This window comes from Schistocerca cancellata, chromosome 12 (genome assembly GCF_023864275.1).
Source record: "Schistocerca cancellata isolate TAMUIC-IGC-003103 chromosome 12, iqSchCanc2.1, whole genome shotgun sequence".
Classification (NCBI taxonomy): Eukaryota; Metazoa; Arthropoda; class Insecta; order Orthoptera; family Acrididae; genus Schistocerca; species Schistocerca cancellata.
The window spans coordinates 117,434,590-117,440,678 of record NC_064637.1 but is presented as its reverse complement, the minus strand read 5'-3'; positions in this window follow the sequence as shown (position 1 = coordinate 117,440,678).

Below are 6,089 nucleotides of genomic sequence, written 5' to 3'. Positions count from 1 at the left end.
GGTGTCTTTGATGAAGGATGGGAGACTGCATGTAATGGGTTGAAGGTGTTGATCTACGTAGGCAGAGATGCGTTCTGTGGGGGCTTGGTAACCAGCTACAATGGGACGGCCGGGATGATTGGGTTTGTGAATTTTATTCCTTAATGAAATTAGTGGCAAGTAATACATCTCTATTTTCAACCAGTAGCCCAAAACATACTATCAATACTAGGAATAAGAACAATCTACATAAAGACCTAAGATCACTTACCTTGGTTGAAAAAGGGGTCCAATATTCAGAAACACACATTTTCAATAAATTGCCATCAACAATTAAAAACTTGGTTTCAGATAAAGCACGGTGTAAACAGAGTTTCAAAGACTAATTGATAGGCATATCATAACAGAGGCTGTTAAGCCAGCTTAAGTAAAAATATCTGTTAGATTTCAGTTTTGACAGCACTTGGTCACAACAGTCAAGATTAAGTATTTCGTGTATGATAAATTTATTAATAGTGTATAACAATGTTTCATTCTAACAGCATGTTAATTCTGTAAATATGAGCTGTTCCAGTTTACCTATTTCGACACACTCCGGACAAATGATCAGGGTAGTAAGTACTATAATCAAATGTTTTATGTTATACTTTCTGATGTGTTCCACACCCATGAGAATCACCTCATTTTTTGGGTCTATGGAACTAAAACTGAATCTAATCTAACCTAATATATTCTTGATGCAGCTCTCCACACTATTCCACCTGGTGTAAGCCTCTTCATCTCAAAGTAATTATCGCAGTCTCCATCCTTCCAAGTCTGTTTACTGTATCCATCACTTGGTCTCCCTCAACAATTTTTCTGCCCCATGCATCCCTCCAGTACTAAATTGGTGATGTCTTGATGCCTCAGAATGTATCCTACCAATCAATCCCTTCTTCTAGTCATGTTGTGCCACAAATTTCTCTTGTCCTCAATTCTGTTCAGTATCTCATTAGTTATGTGATCTACCCATCTAACCTTCAACATTCTTCTGTGCACACTTCAATAGCTTCTATTCTCATCTTGGCTAAGCTTATCATCATCCATGTCTCACTTCCACATGATTACACTCCAAACACACACTTTCAGAAAGGACTTCCTGACACTTAAATCTGTATTCGATGTTAACATATTTCTCTTTTTCAGAAATGCTTTTTTGCCATTGCCAGTCTACATTTTATATCCTCTCAACTTCGGCTATCATCAGTTATTTTGCTTCACAAATAGTAAAACTCATCTACTTTAAGTGTCTCATTTTCTTATCTAATTCCCTCAACATCAACAGATTTAATTCGACTACATTATCCTTGATTTGCTTTTGTTGAATTTCATCTTATATCCTTCTTTCAAGACACTTTATTCTGTTCAACTGCTCTTCCAATTCCTTTGTTGTTTCTGACAAAATTACAATGTCATCGGCGAACCTCAAAGTTTTTATTTCTTCTCCATGGATTTTAATACCTACCCCGAATTTTTCTTTATTTCCTTTACTGCTTGCTCAATATACAGATTGAATAACATAGGGGAGAGACTACAGTCCTGTCTCACTCCCTTCCCCACCACTGCTTCCCTTTCATACCCCTCGACTCTTATAACTGCCATCTGGTTTCTGTACAATTTGTAAATAGCCTTTCGCTCCCTGTATTTTATCCCTGCCACCTTTAGAATTTGAAAGAGAGTATTCCAGTCAACATTGTCAAAAGCTGTCTCTAAGTCTACAAAAGCTAGAAACGGAGGTTTGCATTTCCTTAATCTTTCTTCTAAGATAAGGCGTAAGGTCAGTATTGCCTCACGTGTTCCAGCATTTCTATGGAATCCAAACTGATCTTCCCCAAGGTCGGCTTCTCCCAGTTTTTCCATTCTTCTGTAAAGGATTTGTGTTGGTATTTTGCAACAGTGACTTATTAAACTGATAGTTCGGTAATTTTCACACCTGTCAGCACCTGCTTTTTTGGAATTGGAATTATTATATTCTTCTTGAAGTCTGAGGGTATTTCTTGCTCACCAGATGGAAGTTTTTCATGGGTGGCTCTCCCAAGGCTCCAACAGAATGTTGTCAACTCCCAGGGCCTTGTTTGAACTAGTCTTTTAGTGCTTTGTCAAATCCTTCATGCAGTATCCCATAATATTGCCCTCAAGTACATCTCCCATGTATATATCCTCTATCTACTCGTTCCACCTTTCTGCTTTCGCTTCTTTGCTTACGAATTGTTTTCCATCCGAGCTCTTGATATTCGTACAGGTCTCTCTAATTTTCCTGTAGGCAGCATCTATCTTACCCCTATTCTTCTACATCCTTACATTTGTCCTCTAGCCATTCTGGCTTAGCCATTTTGCTCTTCCTGTCGATCTCATTTTTTATACATTTGTATTCCTTTTCGCCTTTTTCAGGTACTGCATTTTTATGTTTTCTCCTTTCATCAGTTAAATTCAAGATTTCTTGTGTTACGCAAGGATTTCTACTAGCCATCATCTTTTTATCCACTTGATCCTGTGCTGCCTTCACTATTTCATCTCTCAGAACTACCCATTCTTCTTCTACTGTGTTCCATTTCCTTTTTTAAATTTTCTAGTGTACTGCCCGATTAAGGGCTCTGACATTCCACGATCCAATCCGTAGAATGCCAGTTTTTTCTTCTGAAAACATCCTCCTGAGTAGTGCCTGCTGGGAGATCCAAATCAGGAACTATTTTACCTCCGGAATATTTTACCCAAGAGGATACCATACAGTAGAGTTGCATACCCTTGTGAAAAATTATGGCTGTAGTTTTCCCTTGCTTTCAGCCATTCATAATATCAGCACAGCAAGTCCCTTTGGTTGATGTTCAAGGGCCTGATCAATCAATCAATCATGCAGATTGTCGGCTCTGCTGCTGCTGAAAAGGCTGCTGCCCCTCTTCAGGAACCACACATTTGTCTGGCCTTTCAACAGATACCACTCCATTGGGGCTGCACCTGCTGTATGGCTGAGACACACAAGCCTCCTCATCAACAGTCCATGTTACCTGTAGTTTATGACTACAAAAAAACCAAATAATGTACTACTACATGTACTTTAGTTGGCAAAAGTAAAACATTTAAATTACATTCTCATTTACTGGATGTGATTATAGAGTTTATAAGAGAGAACAAGGCTCTTTATGTTTCACATGCTACATATTTGCCTGCTGTGTCAGTACTTAGTAATTAAGGTGACATAGTGTGTATCTTAAATAGTATATTTATAACTTAATGCATAGCAGGGTACCTAGGAGGTTAGGGAATCAGGCCACCTGTGTAAAACAAATATTCTAAGAATGAATGATACTGGATACCTCACACAGTCTTGAGCCACAGTGGTAGTGAGTATACCATCTTTTTGAAAACAATTGTTGGTTGCGTCTCGTAAACGTGTCACAGCTGCAGCATTTCAATATAATTGATAGAAATATCGGTCAACCACAATGGTGGCTTCAAATGCACACTGCCTTTTGGAATGAAACTGCTGTACTACTGGCATATCAAAAGTTGTAAGTATGCCTTTTCCCTGTTCTGTGTTAGGTATAAAGTGTCAGATTTGTTTGTTTGTTTGTTTGTTAATCTGTTCACTACATGGCACATTTTCTTTACCAGTTGTTACTGCTCATGGTATTCTGGGAGCATACACACAAAACATTTTGAATTTGTGAATCTTATAAGCCAGAAACTATTTAAAGCTATTATGACAGCAGGCACTGAGTGTACCATGGTTGTATGGTAATATGTTTTGAAGCAACTACTAACCACTAAATTAGCAGTCAGAAGCTGATTAATTGTTCTCACTGCAAAAGCAATGCAGCCATATGGTGATGAAAAAAATGTTCAAAGAAGTTTCCTGTCATTACTAATGATATTTTTTAAGAATAGGTCATCACTTTAGTGGTTGGTAGCTGCTTTAAAACATAAGTCAACTATACGTCTATGGTACTTCCTTCAGAGGATGACACGCGTAAAGCTGAAATACTAAACACCTTTTTCCAAAGCTGTTTCGCAGAGGAAGACCGCACTGCAGTTCCTTCTCTAAATCCTCGCACAAACGAAAAAATGGCTGACATCGAAATAAGTGTCCAAGGAATAGAAAAGCTACTGGAATCACTCAACAGAGGAAAGTCCACTGGACCTGACGGGGTACCAATTCGATTCTACACAGAGTACGCGAAAGAACTTGCCCCCCTTCTAACAGCCATGTACCACAAGTCTATAGAGGAACGGAAGGTTCCAAATGATTGGAAAAGAGCACAGGTAGTCCCAGTCTTCAAGAAGGGTCGTCGAGCAGATGAGCAAAACTATAGACCTATATCTCTGACGTCGATCTGTTGTAGAATTTTGGAACATGTTTTTTACTCGAGTATCATATCGTTTTTGGAAACCCAGAATCTACTATGTAGGAATCAACATGGATTCCGGAAACAGCGATTGTGTGAGACCCAACTCGCTTTATTTGTTCATGAGACCCAGAAAATATTAGATACAGGCTCCCAGGTAGATGCTATTTTCCTTGACTTCCGGAAGGCATTCGATACAGTTCCGCACTGTCGCCTGATAAACAAAGTAAGAGCCTACGGAATATCAGACCAGCTGTGTGGCTGGATTGAAGAGTTTTTAGCAAACAGAACACAGCATGTTGTTATCAATGGAGAGACGTCTACAGACGTTAAAGTAACCTCTGGCGTGCCACAGGGGAGTGTTATGGGACCATTGCTTTTCACAATATATATAAATGACCTAGTAGATAGTGTCGGAAGTTCCATGCGGCTTTTCGCGGATGATGCTGTAGTATACAGAGAAGTTGCAGCATTAGAAAATTGTAGCGAAATGCAGGAAGATCTGCATTGGATAGGCACTTGGTGCAGGGAGCGGCAACTGACCCTTAACATAGACAAATGTAATGTGTTGCGAATACATAGAAAGAAGGATCCTTTATTGTATGATTATATGATAGCGGAACAAACATTGGTAGCAGTTACTTCTGTAAGATATCTGGGAGTATGCGTGCAGAACGATTTGAAGTGGAATGATCATATAAAATTAATTGTTGGTAAGGCGGGTACCAGGTTGAGATTCATTGGGAGAGTCCTTAGAAAATGTAGTCCATCAACAAAGGAGGTGGCTTACAAAACACTCGTTCGACCTATACTTGAGTATTGCGCATCAGTGTGGGATCCGTACCAGATCGGGTTGACGGAGGAGATAGAGAAGATCCAAAGAAGAGCGGCGCGTTTCGTCACAGGGTTATTTGGTAACCGTGATAGCATTACGGAGATGTTTAACAAACTCAAGTGTCAGACTCTGCAAGAGAGGCGCTCTGCATCGCGGTGTAGCTTGCTCGCCAGGTTTCGAGAGGGTGCATTTCTGGGTGAGGTATCGAATATATTGCTTCCCCCTACTTATACCTCCCGAGGAGATCATGAATGTAAAATTAGAGAGAGTAGAGCGCGCTCGGAGGCTTTCAGACAGTCGTTCTTCCCACGAACCATACGCGACTGGAGCAGGAAAGGGAGGTAATGACAGTGGCACGTAAAGTGCTCTCCACCACACACCGTTGGGTGGCTTGCGGAGTATAAATGTTAATGTAGATGTTATATAACATTAAAACTGCCAAGTATCTTTTGAAATTATTATTACATGCCCAGATTCCATTTGGGGCGGGGGGGGGGGGGGATGGGTGGTTGTAGTTGGAAGAAAATGGTATATGATATCATCACAACAGAGACTCAGTATGTGGGCATATCTTAAGTGGGAGATTTGTGCCGGATATTAATTGCTAGAAAGTGAACCCACAATCGAAAGAGATTTATCTTCCTATCAGTATACACAATGACTTCAATTTTCTTCTCTGTTTGATTGAAACGGTGCCTCAATGTGCCAATCGATTCGCCCCATGAAGTAATCATTCCACTGATATATTATGTAATCACAATATACATTTAGTCATAGCAAAAGTTTTGATAAAGACAAATTCTTTAAATGAATCTGTGGTCATTATGAATTTTTGCAAATAATAACATGTAGATCACTTAAATATTTTTATATATATAACAAATAAAATAATA